This window comes from Oncorhynchus masou, chromosome 10 (genome assembly GCF_036934945.1).
Source record: "Oncorhynchus masou masou isolate Uvic2021 chromosome 10, UVic_Omas_1.1, whole genome shotgun sequence".
Taxonomy (NCBI): Eukaryota; Metazoa; Chordata; class Actinopteri; order Salmoniformes; family Salmonidae; genus Oncorhynchus; species Oncorhynchus masou.
Window position 1 is genome coordinate 1 of NC_088221.1, and position 12,985 is coordinate 12,985.

The window sequence follows — 12,985 nt, forward strand, 5'->3', positions numbered from 1 at the left end:
TTGTATTGTAGGATTTTTTTACTTTATTAAATACACCGTCTTAAGTACTGCTGTGTCTGCCTCATCTTCTGGGTTCTGCTGACTATTCGTGGCTCAGTTGGTTAAGTGACTGTTTCTCACTCCGGAGACCCAGGTTCGAAACCGGGTCCTGACAGAGAGTACATGTGTAGCTGAGGTGGCCTGCAATAGTAAAAAGAACGGACACAAGTTTAGTCTGCAAAGTTCTGGCGCTTTCTTTATTCTGAAGAATGTTTTTTTTCTCTTGTTCAATTGTCTATTTTCTTGTTAGTACTTTGAAAATATTCACATCAAACAAGTGCACACTTTAAATTACACAACATGAATGCACTTTACCTAAAGCAGAATTCAAAAATGTTCCACAAATAACCCTGTCTTAGTGTATGGTTTCACATGAAAACCACAATGTATTTCACATTCATACAATAGAAACACCTATATATGAAACCATAAATAACTGAATGTTTCTCTATATACCGCTACCTCTATAGAAAAGTGACAATAATTAACTTCAGCTTTAAGATAGTGGCACCTCCAGAAAATCGTCTCTCTCTCACTGTATGCACTAAAAGTCCACCAGACTGAGCGTGCTCGGCCACTTTACCAGCTAGTGAGCACAATTTTACACAAAACAACCAATCTAAAACCAACTCAGAAATCCCTAACAAACGGATTCTTGATAAAAAAATCTCCTAGACTAAATCCAGTACAAGTAAGCTACTCAGTAAACAAAGTCTCTGTGACTCGTAAATGTTTTGTTTTTTTACCTCAGCTAGCATCAAGCTAACATAAACTCTCACTCAATGTAAATCACCTTCTCCTCACTCAGTTCAGTTCGACACAAAGCCAAAACAAAACCTTTCCTAACGTGATAATATCTGGACAAAGTTGTTAAATAGCATGTTATTACATATTGTGTATATATTTGAACGTTTGAAGTTCTGTTACATACCTGTAATAGTAAAAGAACAGACACAGTTTACCTCTGTAAAGTTCTGGTCCTTATTCTGCAGAATGGTGAGCGCTTGGCCAGAACTTGCTGTTTCTCCTGCTACAACAGTGCAACAGCGCCATCTATTGGCCTGATGGACTGCTGACGCGAAAGTATGTAAAAAATACCATTTAGATTCATTATGACAAATACTTAAACAAATGGGGGGGGGATAAATAATAAATGTGTGTCCGTTTTTAGTGACTTTGTTTTCAACCCATTACACATGCACAATCAGACATGTGCATTTAAAACATTAGTAAGATCCTTGAGTGTGGAATTGCAGGGCGTTTAGGCAAAAACCACATTAATTTCACATGTGATCACGGGAAGTGTTCCAAAAACATGTTTTCATGTCATCTCATGTGAAGATAATGTGATAACATGTAAAGCAACATGTGATTACATTAAACTACACATGTGAAAATGTGATCACGTTGTGTTCCAAAACATGTTTTCACATAAAATGTCAATTGAAATTATGTGGTTTTTCTGTAAGGGCAGGAATATAAGATGCATTTTGATGTTATGTTTGATGTTACATGATCTTGAAAGTGCAATGTTCTTTGAGGTTCTTCCATGTTCCTTTCCATGTATTTTCCATTTTACTTTCCCTCAGTCCTTTTCACTTTCCTTGGCAAAACAAGCTCTGTCCCCGTCAATACTTATTCAGCTTCTGATGGATTTTAAACCATTCAACAAACAGTTTTATAATGAAGAGTAGAGCCAACTAAACATACATTATTCTTTACACACACACATTGAAGGGCAAAGATCTCAAATTTGGACTCATCAGACCAAAGGACAGATTTCCACCAGTCTAACGGTCCATTGCTCGTGTTTCTTGGCCCAAGCAAGTCTCTTCTTATTATTGGTGTCCGTCCTTTAGTAGTGGTTTCAATGGAACAATTCGACCATGAAGGCCTGATTCACGCAGTCTCCTCTGAACAGTGCATGTTGACATGTGTGTGTTTCTTGAACTCTGTGAAACATTTATTTGGGCTCCAATCTGAGGTGCAGTTCTTCCTCATGAGAGCCAGTTTCATCGTAGCGCTTCATGGTTTTTGCGACTTCACGAGAAGAAACTTTAAAAGTTCTTGAATATTTCCGTTTTGACTGACATTCTTGTCTTAAGTAACAATGGACTTGTTTCTCTTTGCTTATTTGAGCTGTTCTTGGCATAATATGGACTTGGTCTTTTACCAAATAGGGCTATCTTCTGTACACTATGCTTACCTTGTCACAAAACAACCTATTGGTTGTTTCCAGGTATTCCAGGTGACTACCTCATGAAAAGGTTTGAGAGAATGCCAAGAGTGTGCAAAGTAGTCAAGGAAAAGGATGGCTACTTCGAAGATTCTCAAATATAAAATATATTTGGATTTGTTTAACACTTTTTGCTTACTACATGATTACAATTGTGCTATTTCATAGTTTTGATGTCTTCACTATTATTCAAAATGTAAAAAAATAAATAAAGAAATAAAGAAAAACCCTTAAATGAGTAGGTGTGTCCAGACTTTTGACAGGTACGGTAAATATTGTGATATTGCAAATATGGTACAATCCAGGGGTGCAAAGCTTTTGGAGACTTACCCAGAAAGACTCACAGCTTTAATCGCTGCCAAAGGTGATTCTAACATGTTTTATTTATTTTTTTATTTTATTTTTTTATTTCACCTTTATTTAACCAGCTAGTGTAGTTGAGAACAAGTTCTCATTTGCAACTGCGACCTGGCCAAGATAAAGCATAGCAGTGTAAACAGACAACACAGAGTTACACATGGAGTAAACAATTAACAAGTCAATAACACAGTAGAAAAAAAGGGGAGTCTATATACATTGTGTGCAAAAGGCATGTCACGCCTTGGTCTTAGTATTTTGTGTTTTAGTTAATTAGTTGGCCAGGCCAGGGTGTGACATGGGTTTATGTTATTGGGGTTTTGTATTGGGGTTTTTGTAGGCATTGGGATTGTGGTTGATTAGGGGTGTGTTTAGTTTAGGTTTGGCTGCCTGAGGCGGTTCTCAATCAGTCAGGTGTCTCTGATGGGGAACCGTATTTAGGTAGCCTGGGTTTCACTGTGTATTTCGTGGGTGATTGTTCCTGTCTCTGTGTAGTTTCACCAGATAGGCTGTAATTAGGTTTCACGTTCCGTTTTGTTGTTTTTGTATTTTGTATCAGTTATTTCATGTACCGCGATTCATTCATTAAAGACATGAGTAACCACCACGCTGCATTTCGGTCCGACTCTTCCAACAAACGAAGAACGCCGTTACAAGGCATGAGGAGGTAGCCGAATAATTACAATTTTGCAGATTAACACTGGAGTGATAAATGATCAGATGGTCATGTACAGGTAGAGATATTGGTGTGCAAAAGAGCAGAAAAGTAAATAAATAAAAACAGTATGGGGATGAGGTAGGTAAAATTGGGTGGGCTATTTACCGATAGGCTATGTACAGCTGCAGCGATCGGTTAGCTGCTCAGATAGCAGATGTTTGAAGTTGGTGAGGGAGATAAAAGTCTCCAACTTCAGCGATTTTTGCAATTCGTTCCAGTCAAAGGCAGCAGAGAACTGGAACGAAAGGAGGCCAAATGAGGTGTTGGCTTTAGGGATGATCAGTGAGATACACCTGCTGGAGCGCATGCTACGGGTGGGTGTTGCCATCGTGACCAATGAACTTAGATAAGGTGGAGCTTTACCTAGCATGGTCTTGTAGGTGACCTGGAGCCAGTGGGTCTGGCGACAAATATGTAGCGAGGGCCAGCCGACTTGAGCATACAGGTCGCAGTGGTGGGTGGTATAAGGTGCTTTAGTGGCAAAACGGATGGCACTGTGATAAACTGCATCCAGTTTGCTGAGTAGAGTGTTGGAAGCAATTTTGTAGATGACATCGCCGAAGTATTGTGTATTGTGTAAGTATTGTGAATACTTATGTAAATGAGATATTTCTGTATTTCATTTTCAATACATTTGAGAAAAAATGAAAAACATGATTTCTCTTTGTCATTATGGGTTATTGTCTGCAGCTGGGTGAGATGACAAAAAAAATATATAATTTTATCCATTTGGAATTCAGGCTGTAAGAAAACAAAATGAGGAAAAAGTTAAGGGGTATGAACACTCTGAAGGCACCGTATATCTGCAAGAAATTGATAAATGAGCGACTCAAGGGGGTCATTTATACATTGCCTTGTTTAAAAAAAATAGGTATCATGCTGTAATCGGCATAGTTTCTCAGACCAAATCTTAATTCTGGTATAAACAAAGCAATCTGATCATACTCCAGTAAAATACACGCTACAGGGAATGCAAAAAAAGTGCTTCTGCAAAGCACATATACATTGTCCAATCAACATCCACACATTGATTTATTTCTTCGGGTCTTTATTCAAACACAAACACACTTGGAATAAAATGCTCTTTCAGTGTCTTGTTGCAGGTTGTGCAATGTTCAAAAGTGTGAGAGATTAGCATCAATGTGTGTGGGGTCAAGTTTGGACGGTCGTACATATGCAAATAGCCGAGATTGTATATTTCAGGACCATGGACAGCAGCGATATCGGTATAGCGATATCTGTCTTTCAGCAGCACATGACAGTAGACAGCGGCCATCTCATGTGAAGTTGGCACTGGGGAAATTCCATGTAATGAGAAACGAGGTCCAGGCGGCAAAAAGACTGAAGGAGAAGACACCCACAGGAACTCTATGCTAAACTGTTCTGCCACATTCATTTCAAATGTTACATCTTTCAATTTGTAATTAATAGGGAATACATCTGCAAATAATTGAAACAGACTTATCAAACTACACTGTACAGCTTTAGTGTGTCTGTGCAATATTTATTTTATTTAACCTTTATTTAACCTCTTTTTCAAGAGCGTCCTGGCCAAGATAGGCAGCACCAAGTCATTACAAAAATTACAGACAAACAGCTGTTATGTACTTGAGTGAAGACCCAAAAGCGGTTTAACAGAAAACAGAGTTCTTTTAATGAAAAAACAGGAACGGCATAGATCCTCTTCCGACGTTGTCAATAGAACAAAAGAACGTTAGTAGAGTGCAGGATGCACCTGCCAGGCAGACTCCGACAGGATAGGACAAGGTGGAAGCAAACGAGACGATAGCTTGCTTCTGGCATGAAAAACACAAACAAGAATCTGACACCGAAAGTAGCAGGAACAGAGAGAAAAATAGAGACCTAATCAGAGGGAAAAGAGGGAACAGGTGGGGAAAGGGTGAATGAGCTAGTTAGGGGAGATGTGGAACAGCTGGAGAAGGAGAGACAGAGAAGGTAACCTAATAAGACCAGCAGAGAGAGACAGAGTGAAGAGAAAGGACAGGAACAGACATAATAAGACATGACAGTACCCCCCCACTCACCGAGCGCCTCCTGGCGCACTCGAGGAGGAAACCTGGCGGCAACGGAGGAAATCATCGATCAGCGAACGGTCCAGCACGTCCCGAGAGGGAACCCAACTCCTCTCCTCAGGACCGTACCCCTCCCAATCCACTAGGTACTGATGACCACGACCCCGAGGACGCATGTCCAAAATCTTACGAACCCTGTAGATAGGTGCGCCCTCGACAAGGATGGGGGGGGGAGGGACGAGCGGGGGCGCGAAGAACGGGCTTAACACAGGAGACATGGAAGACCGGGTGAACGCGACGAAGATAGCGCGGGAGAAGAAGTCGCACTGCGACAGGATTAATGACTTGAGAAATACGGAACGGACCAATGAACCGCGGGGTCAACTTGCGAGAAGCTGTCTTAAGGGGAAGGTTCTGAGTGGAGAGCCATACTCTCTGACCGCAACAATATCTAGGACTCTTGGTCCTACGCTTATTAGCGGCCCTCACAGTCTGCGCCCTATTACGGCAAAGTGCCGACCTGACCCCCTTCCAGGTGCGCTCGCAACGCTGGACAAAAGCCTGAGCGGAGGGGACGCAGGACTCGGCGAGCTGAGATGAGAACAGCGGAGGCTGGTACCCGAGGCTACTCTGAAAAGGAGATAGACCGGTAGCAGACGAAGGAAGCGAGTTGTGGGCGTACTCTGCCCAGGGGAGCTGTTCTGACCAAGACGCAGGGTTACGAAAAGAAAGACTGCGTAAAATGCGACCAACAGTCTGATTGGCCCGTTCGGCTTGACCGTTAGACTGGGGATGAAAGCCGGACGAGAGACTGACGGAAGCCCCAATCAAACGGCAAAACTCCCTCCAAAATTGAGACGTGAACTGCGGGCCTCTGTCTGAAACGACGTCTGACGGAAGGCCATGAATTCGGAAAACATTCTCGATAATGATCTGAGCCGTCTCCTTAGCAGAAGGGAGCTTAGCGAGAGGAATGAAATGAGCCGCCTTAGAGAATCTATCGACAACCGTAAGAATAACTGTCTTCCCCGCTGATGAAGGCAGTCCGGTGATAAAATCTAAAGCGATGTGAGACCACGGTCGAGAGGGAATGGGAAGCGGTCTGAGACGGCCGGCAGGAGGAGAGTTCCCAGATTTAGTCTGCGCGCAGACCGAACAAGCAGCGACAAATCGACGCGCGTCACGTTCCCGAGTGGGCCACCAGAAACGCTGGCGAATGGAAGCGAGCGTACCCCGAACGCCGGGGTGGCCGGCTAACTTGGCAGAGTGGGCCCACTGAAGAACGGCCGGACGAGTAGGAACGGGAACGAACAGAAGGTTCCTAGGACAAGCTCGCGGCGACGGAGTGTGAGCGAGTGCTTGCTTTACCTGCCTCTCAATTCCCCAGACAGTCAACCCGACAACACGCCCCTCAGGGAGAATCCCCTCGGGGTCGGTGGAGACCTCAGAAGAACTGAAGAGACGAGATAAAGCATCAGGCTTGGTGTTCTTTGAGCCCGGACGATAAGAAATAATAAACTCGAAACGAGCGAAAAACAGAGCCCAACGAGCCTGACGCGCATTAAGTCGTTTGGCTGAACGGATGTACTCAAGGTTCCTATGGTCAGTCCAAACGACAAAAGGAACGGTCGCCCCCTCCAACCACTGTCGCCATTCGCCTAGGGCTAAGCGGATGGCGAGCAGTTCGCGATTACCAACATCATAATTACGTTCTGACGGCGATAAGCGATGAGAGAAAAACGCGCAAGGATGGACCTTGCCGTCAGAGAGGGAGCGCTGAGAAAGAATGGCTCCCACGCCCACCTCTGACGCGTCAACCTCAACAACAAACTGTCTAGAGATGTCAGGTGTAACAAGAATAGGTGCGGATGTAAAACGATTCTTGAGAAGATCAAAAGCTCCCTGGGCGGAAACGGACCACTTAAAGCACGTCTTAACAGAAGTAAGGGCTGTGAGGGGAGCTGCCACCTGACCGAAATTACGGATGAAACGACGATAGAAATTCGCGAAGCCAAGAAAGCGCTGCAGCTCGACGCGTGACTTAGGAACGGGCCAATCAATGACAGCCTGGACCTTAGCGGGATCCATCTTAATGCCCTCAGCGGAAATAACGGAACCGAGAAAAGGGACAGAGGAGGCATGAAAAGTGCACTTCTCAGCCTTCACATAAAGACAGTTCTCCAAAAGGCGCTGGAGGACGCGTCGCACGTGCTGAACATGAATCGGGAGAGACGGTGAAAAAATCAGGATATCGTCCATGTAAACGAAAACAAAAATGTTCAGCATGTCTCTCAGGACGTCGTTAACTAGTGCCTGAAAGACAGCTGGAGCGTTAACGAGGCCGAAAGGAAGAACCCGGTATTCAAAGTGCCCTAACGGAGTGTTAAACGCCGTCTTCCACTCGTCCCCCTCCCTGATGCGCACGAGATGGTAGGCGTTACGAAGGTCCAATTTGGTGAAAAACCTGGCTCCCTGCAGGATCTCGAAGGCTGAAGACATAAGAGGAAGCGGATAACGATTCTTAACTGTTATGTCATTCAGCCCTCGATAATCCACGCATGGGCGCAGGGACCCGTCCTTCTTCTGAACAAAAAAAAACCCCGCTCCGGCGGGAGAGGAGGAGGAGACTATGGTACCGGCGTCGAGCGATACAGACAAATAATCCTCGAGAGCCTTACGTTCGGGAGCCGACAGAGAGTATAATCTACCCCGGGGGAGTAGTTCCCGGAAGGAGATCAATACTACAGTCATACGACCGGTGTGGAGGGAGAGAAGTGGCCTTGGAACGACTGAACACCGTGCGCAGATCGTGATACTCCTCCGGCACCCCTGTCAAATCACCAGGCTCCTCCTGTGAAGAAGAGACAGAGGAAACAGGAGGGATAGCAGACATTAAACAGGTCACATGACAAGAAACATTCCAGGATAGGATAGTATTACTAGACCAATTAATAGAAGGGTTATGGCGCACTAGCCAGGGATGACCCAAAACAACAGGTGTAAAAGGTGAACGAAAAATTAAAAAGAAATGGTTTCGCTATGATTACCAGAGACAGTGAGGGTTAAAGGCAGCGTCTCACGCTGAATCTTGGGGAGAGAACTACCATCTAAAGCGAACAAGGCCGTGGGCTCCCTAACTGTCTGAGAGGAATGTCATGTTCCCGAGCCCAGGTCTCGTCCATAAAACAGCCCTCCGCCCCAGAGTCTATCAAGGCACTGCAGGAAGCAGATGAACCGGGCCAGCGGAGATGGACCGGAAAGGTAGTGCAGGATCTTGAAGGAGAGACCTGAGTAGTTGCGCTCACCAGTAGCCCTCCTCTTACTGATGAGCTCTGGCTTTTACTGGGCATGAGGTGACAAAATGACCAGCGGAGCCGCAGTAGAGACAGAGGCGGTTGGTGATTCTCCGTTCCTTCTCCTTGGCCGAGATGCGGATAACCCCCAGCTGCATAGGCTCAGCATCCGAGCCGGCGGAGGAGGGTGGCAGTGATGCGGCAGGTGGCAGTGATGTGGAGAGGGGAGCAACGGAGAACGCGAACTCCTTTCCACGAGCTCGGCGACGAAGATCAAACCGTCGCTCTATGCGAATAGCGAGAGCTATTAAGGAGTCCAGACTGGAAGGAACCTCCCGGGAGAGGATCTCATCCTTAACCTCGGCGAGGAGACCCTCCAGAAAACGAGCGAGCAAAGCCGGCTCGTTCCAGTCACTAGAGGCAGCGAGAGTGCGAAACTCAATAGAATAATCCGTTATGGATCGATTCCCCTGACATAGGGAAGACAGGGCCCTGGAAGCCTCCTCCCCAAAAACAGAACGGTCAAAAACCCGTATCATCTCCTCCTTAAAGTCCTGATACTGGTTAATACACTCAGCCCTCGCCTCCCAGATTGCCGTGCCCCACTCACGCGCCCGTCCGGTAAGGAGAGAAATGACGTAGGCGATGCGGGCTGTGCTCCTGGAGTAAGTGTTGGGCTGGAGAGAGAACACCACATCACACTGAGTGAGGAATGAGCGGCACTCAGTGGGCTCCCCAGAGTAACACGGCGGGTTGTTGATCCTGGGCTCCGGAGACTCGGAAACCCTGGAAGTGGGCGGTGGATCGAGGTGGAGTTGGTGAACCTGTCTTGTGAGGTCGGAGACTTGGACGGCCAGGGTCTCAACGGCATGTCGAGCAGCAGACAATTCCTCCTCGTGTCTGCCTAGCATCGCTTCCTGGATCTCGACGGCGGAGTGAAAAGGGTCCGGAGCCGCTGGGTCCATTCTTGGTCAGATTCTTCTGTTATGTACTTGAGTGAAGACCCAAAAGCGGTTTAACAGAAAACAGAGTTCTTTTAATGAAAAAACAGGAACGGCATAGATCCTCTTCCGACGTTGTCAATAGAACAAAAGAACGTTAGTAGAGTGCAGGATGCACCTGCCAGGCAGACTCCGACAGGATAGGACAAGGTGGAAGCAAACGAGACGATAGCTTGCTTCTGGCATGAAAAACACAAACAAGAATCTGACACCGAAAGTAGCAGGAACAGAGAGAAAAATAGAGACCTAATCAGAGGGAAAAGAGGGAACAGGTGGGGAAAGGGTGAATGAGCTAGTTAGGGGAGATGTGGAACAGCTGGAGAAGGAGAGACAGAGAAGGTAACCTAATAAGACCAGCAGAGAGAGACAGAGTGAAGAGAAAGGACAGGAACAGACATAATAAGACATGACAACAGCATCAAAAACAACAAGTAATCTAGTAAAACCCATAGAATTCACAAGAGTATAACAAAATCAAAAACAGCAAATTAAAAACATTGACAAGTCAGAGAATCAATCTCAAGATCATTCATCAGTGATTTAAAAATACCAATCGGGACAAGTTCTTCCAGTTTAAAAGTATTTTGTAAGGCGTTCCAAGACGATGGCGCAGAGCACATAAAAGCCCTTTTACCAAATTCAGTTTGGACATTTGGAACAGTTAGCAGGATAAAGTCCAGCGAACGAAGAGAGTACCCACCACATTTCTGAACAATAAAAATGCCCAAATAAAGAGATAGTAAACCCGAAACGGCTATGTAAATAAAAGTATACCAGTGACTGAGCCTACGAGTGACTAGAGAGAAGGCCAGCCAACCCTGGTATACAAAGTGCAGTGGTGCGTAAGGGTTTTGTAGTTTAAAATAAATCTCAAAGTGCCATGGTAAAGGGTGTCAATTGATCTCAAACACTGAGTGGAAGCATTCATATATAAAATATCCCCATAGTCTAGTAAAGGCATAAATGTAGCTGGTACTAGCCTCCTTCTGGCTTCAAAAGAAAAACAGAACTTATTCCTAAAATAACATCCCAATTTCAGCTTCAATTATTTTGTAAGTTGTTGAATATGCAATTTAAAAGAGAAGCCGTCATCATTTAAAATTCCAAGATATTTATATGAGGTTACAACCTCAATCTCCTTGCCCTGACAGGTAGTAATAGGTGAAAGGTCTATAACTTGCATTAGAAAACACCATGAGTTTAGTTTTGTCAGTATTGAGGATAAGCTTCAATTGACACAAGGTATGTTGAACAGTATAAAAAGCAGTTGGCAAGTTCTGGGAAGCTTTTGTAAGAGACGAGGCACAACAGTAAATAACAGTATCATCAGCATAAAAAAGTTGTGCATTGTGGACATTATTTTCTAAATCATTTATATATATAGTGAATAAGAGAGGACCAAGTAAAGATCCTTGGGGCACACCATTAAAGACAGACAATTTAACAGACATAAGCCCAACAAATTGAGTGTACTGAGTTCTATCAGACAGATAGTTAGCAAACCATGCAACTGCACGCTCCGAAAGACCTACACTCGACAATCTCTGCCTTACTATAGCATGATCAACTGTATCAAAGGCCTTAGAGAGATCAATAAAAAGTGAGACACAGTGCTGTTTTTTTGTCAAGGGCTTCAGCGATATCATTTAAAACTTTCATGGCTGCTGTAACAGGTAACAGGCATACAATATTCAGACTTGGTCTTCCTGAGAAGAAAAGAACACTTGTTTCGTAACTGCCTAAAGATAAGCCAATCAGCATCAGAACATGATTTCCTTGCTTAAGACCAGGCCAGATTACAGTTGTGAATAATACAAGACAGCTCAGAAGAAAACCATGGAGTAACCCGCCCTTTAACCCTGAACCTGCGGAATGGGGCATGTTTGTTTACTATTTGGAAAAAACCCTTGTGAAAGAATTTCCAGGCAGTTTTCACACCAGTCAAAATAAAACAAATCATGAAAGAAAGCCTGCTCATTAAAACAATTCAAATTTCTCTTACGAATAAAACGTGGGTTTGTTCTAGGAACCTTCGTATTTCTAACAGCAACAACAGCACAATGGTCACTTAAATCATTACAAAAAACACCAACCGCAGAATATTTATGTGGAACATTTGTCAATATCAAATAAATCAGGGTAGATTGACCTGGGCGTTTAAGATTTGGGCGAGTGGTTGAGTTAATCAACTGGGTAAGATTCATAGAATTACAAAACATTTTTAAATCATCAGACACAGGCTTTAACCAACACCAGTTGAGATCACCAATCAAGATCATTTCACTGTAAAGGCGTTTAGACATTAGGTGACTCAAAGACGAAAATGCATCACCAAGAGCACAGGGGGGTCTATAATAGTTATAGAGAGTTATAGAGAGACCCTTTGAAACCTCAATATTCAAAGCAAGAAATTCCAACTGTTAATATATAGTTTCAGACTTTGCACACTTACAGGAAATGTAGTTTTTACATATATAGCCACACCCCCACCTTTCTTAACCGGATCAGTGACTTGCTGAGCCAGGTTTCAGAAAACACAATTACATCAGCATCAGTTGATTTCGCCCAAATCCTAACCCCATCAATTTTTGACAACAGGCTGCGTACATTTAATAAAAAAATACCAAAACCAGATCTTGATTTAAAATCAGAGGGGGTTTGGAGACATTGCATATCAGAGCCAGGGTTAGGTTGCACGTTACCTGATATCAACAAAAGAAGAATAACTAGGCACCTCGGTTTAATAACCTTGCACGGCTTCTTTTTTAAGAGACCTACTGCAAGCGAAATCTACAAGTGAGTTTCCCGACAATACAAAACAGTCATTTAAAACCATTCGACCTTGGTAGTGACACAATTTCGTACTGTTCACATCATGCCACAAAAACATCGGCACTTGGACGAGTGGACCGAGTGAAAAAGAGCGAGTTCCTTTAGACAAAATGTCTAATGAATGGGAGAGGACATTGTCAGATGTCCTCACACAGCGGCAATGTTCGTTTCCAGAGTTCAGTAAAGTCAGTGCACAAAGCAACACCACGAAAATGGTCATTTTCTCTGACAAATGTAAAAAATAGAGGCCAACGAAGGTAAGGGGAGAGAAGGACAGCTGTATGTATGAGTCTGAATGTGAGTATTTGCGCGAGTGAGTAGATTGGGTGTTGAGGTCGTAGGTACAACTAAAAGCAATTCCGTTCTCAAATGTCTGATTAATGTGAGAAACAAAATGAAAAACACCTGTTAGACCATTACAATGCGGACTGTCATGCATTTTTACTATTACCAACAAGACAACGAAGTGATACGTG